Genomic DNA, 3,662 nt, shown 5'->3' with positions numbered 1-3,662 from the left:
AACAAACAAACCCAAAACAACCACCCTCTTAATAGACACCTGATGTTGTCTTCCTGAGACTTAAACACTGACTGTCCCATCCAGACACAGCCAGAGAGTCTTAATGTTCACACTTTGCATTACTCCAACAGTTGACTGACTTTTTCCCTCTTCCTTTGAAACAGTTCCTGCAAATCAAGGCGTGGGTTTGGTTTTAAGCTTTCTGCCTCAACCTAATCCTTCAAAATCCTGTCCGAGTACAGAGGCAGCCAGAGACACCACAGCAACACTACAGCAACACCACAGCGCCAGGGTCTGCATCATTGGGTACCCAAGCTGTCTGACAAATTAACTATCAAATGAGAATGGGGATTTTCTGCACAGACTACTTAACACTTAAAGGACCAGTGTGTAAGACTGCAGGGGATCTATTGGCAGAATATGGCAGAAAGAGAACATAGTATGTTTTCACTAGTGTATAGTCACCTGAAAGGAGGATGGTTGTGTTTCTGACCGCTTAGAATGAGCTCTTTATAGACGGGGGCCACAGAGTCCGCCATGTTGCACTGCCATGTTACTACAGTAGCCAGAATGGATAAACCAAACACTGGCTCCAGATAGGCCTTCTTTCACACCCACCTTAGGGACTCCTACATGTTTGGAAGGGGAGTGTGAGGCGAGGGTTATTCAATTGGTTGCAACTACACTGTTAGATGCCACTAAATCCTACAGGCCGGTCCTTTTCCACACACAGAGAAGAGAACTGTGCTGTTCTTAATGTGGGCAGCAGGGAGGATGTCTCAACCTGTACAACTACTTTACCACAGCACGCAGGGATGGTGCTACTGAAGCTGTTAGAACAGAGGGTGTACCTCTACTAAACAGTGGTGTTCAGTGATCAGATGAGAGAGACACAACATTTAAGCTATATACATGTACATTATGTCTTCAATCATACATCATTCTTGCTCTGTCTGGAAGAGTCTGATGAAGTTTTCACATTGTGAAATATGTCTACATAATCAAAAGGGTTTCTCATTGGTGAGGCAGAAGCAAATGGATTACTGCTGCAGTCAAAATCAACAATCAATTGGTACATTGAGAGATTTACAGGTTTGTCCCTTTACAATAAAACTGAAGTTGTGCTGGACTGGGTCATTTCCCTATCCAAATCCAGAGCAGTGTGGCATGCACGCTCACCAGGATAATGGTTTCACTATGTTAGGTGCTTACAGTACTACACATCGAGAACCACATCCCCATTAAATGGCAATTTAAAATTTAACAAATTGGATTAGTACATGAAGAACCAATTTCAACACTTGTGACTTAAACGTTAGTGTTGTTTTTGCATCAGCTCACAGGTCCAAACCTACACTTGCAAAGTCAGCCTGATAAACACTGAACACTGCCACTGCAACTCACCTCATACTATCCTCCAGCTCACCCGCAGTCAGCATTTCTGACTGAAGACCAAAAGCTGATGACTGATAATACAGAAGCATGCCAAAAAAGTCTCAGCTCAATCTCCCTCTCTGCGTGTGCGCCTGTGAAGACAATGCAACAGAAGCGCAGCCAGCAGGCCAGCTTTGCTGCACACTGTCACCAGAACAATAGAGCTGAGCACATCACTCCAGCAGTCTGCTTAGGAACGTTATTACAGCAGCCTTTCTGTCAGGACACCTAGAAAGAGTGGCTGAGTGGCCCCGCAGGGCTGTCTGTGGGTCGGCGTGAGCATCTGCCTGTTTGTGCTGTAACATCGTCACAGGTTAGACTTTGATGTCAGCTTTGATACTACAATCACAAAGGCTACTGTGTCAACATAGTGTTTTATCTTACGTTAACATCTGAAAGGAAGAGGGCAAACCATGCATTGGCTAACGATATCACATCACTCAGACAGTACTCATAGTATGTAAGTGGGCTGCTTCTACCCCCACCCCACCAAACAAGAAACCCCAGGCAATTTTATTGCAAAGACAACGGGGGATTTTAATATGTTACTTTCCCAAAACAAAAATCACTCTAGACTAGTTCATCTTGGCTTATCTATTTGCACATATCACCCAACAGCAGGTCCATTTGCATGTGCAAAACTTAATATATAGTCAATACTGTGATTACAATTTCTTTAATTACCACAGGTCACTTAACCATTACTTTGCCTGGTTCTGTTTTATATATATATATAAATAAACATATATAACCCTACAAAACTAACTGAAATGATGCCAACTTCTGGCAACCAACAAGTGTGCAGTCACAAACACCATAAAGCACATTAACAGCATGCATCTGATTGTTAATCTTAATTGTAGCAATCACCTTTGATCGACTCTGACCAACCATTAGCTGGTTACTCAACTAGCGAACAGTTAGCTTAACGGCGTACTGAAATGTTCCTGCTCTTCCTGCTCTTCGGCTGCTCCAGCAGTCCATTTAATATTTAACTAACTAGGCCCAGGCCAACTACGGTTCTAGTCACTTCACACACTTTACCAAGTTTATTAACGGGTCGTTGCACATAGTAAACAACGCCGCGATCAGCTAACGAGCTTGCTAACTGAATAGCACAACTTACCTGCATAATAACATGACAGCCCATGCTAGCAAGCTAACAAGATAAAAAAAAAAAAACTGAGCGCTACATTTGACTAACCTGCTTACCTTAGCAGCGTTAATGTCCACAGACAGCCTTATGAACGGTCGATGACAAGCGTTTCCTCGCTGTATTTCACTCCAAACAAACCAGTTTGCCTGGTTAAATGCAGGTGACACGAGTTAAACTATCCGTGTCCACGTAGCTAGGCTAGCTCACTCGCTGGCTAACATCGACATTAGCCAGCAGCTACTTTCTGTTATCAACCTCTAGTGATGGCTGCTATCGACGCTTGTGTGCCTGTCAGTTATCTGAACAAAGTCTAGCTGACTGTCCCCCTTGTTAGGACTCTGAGCAGTCGCTCTCCCACTATCTATTTAGAAGTGACACAAGCTTTTACGGTATGTTCTCGGGGATACCAAAATAATCAGTGTCAAAACGGCAGGAGGAGGAAGGCCATCTTGTTGACAAGCAGCTGCATAAGGCCCACAGCCAATAGCAATGCAGAGTCGGTGGTGTGCCCATATATGGCGTCTGCACAGCTCGCCCCCCCCGCCCCCGCACTGACTGGACCACACTGTAAAAACGCAACATCAAAAGGTCACTGTGTCAGAGACAGGTGGGAAGACCCCTATACACCTATAAGGCATATTCACACTCACAATGACAGCAACAGTGTTTTGCTCACTAGAGTATTACGGTCTATTTCAATACACTATAGATTTATGTCTTCATATTTTTTCATCAACATTATCGCATATTTCAATATTTTTTGGCCTGATAATATACACATTTTGTCATAATTGAATCATATACTCTACTTTTTTTCTTTTACTTTGTAAGTGCTCCTGTTTTCGGGACATCTTAACATCTCGGATATTCTGTCCCGCTGTTTATACTCTTCTTTCAATTCTATATTATTACATTTTCGTCACGCTATTTCTATTTGCTGCAATGACCTAGTTCTCCAGCAGTGGTCATTAAAGTTTAATTTGATTTTTTCCAAAACTGTAGGTGCTTCCGTGTTGGACAATTACTATATTTATTTCTTTATTTTTTGCATCAGCTGTTCTTCACTCTTTGC

General features: G+C 42.8%; 1 protein-coding gene across 2 annotated transcripts in view; it reads right to left on the bottom strand.

Moving 5' to 3' along the window:
* fbxo46 (F-box protein 46) overlaps positions 1-3,054 on the bottom strand; it is a 10,945-nt gene extending 7,891 nt beyond the window's left edge. The window contains exon 1 of one of the 2 annotated variants that reach the window (XM_035679379.1): positions 2,639-3,054. The gene's annotated coding sequence lies outside the window, so the exon portion shown is untranslated. The remainder of the gene's footprint in view (positions 1-2,638) is intronic. The other variant, XM_035679378.1, reaches the window with a different exon arrangement.
* Positions 3,055-3,662: the final 608 nt, after the last annotated feature.

The sequence above is a fragment of the Morone saxatilis genome, unplaced genomic scaffold (genome assembly GCF_004916995.1).
Source record: "Morone saxatilis isolate NCDOM2014 unplaced genomic scaffold, NCSU_SB_2.0 Contig8, whole genome shotgun sequence".
Taxonomy (NCBI): Eukaryota; Metazoa; Chordata; class Actinopteri; family Moronidae; genus Morone; species Morone saxatilis.
The sequence above is the reverse complement of the archived record's forward strand: the minus strand, read 5'-3'. Positions and strand labels throughout refer to the sequence as shown.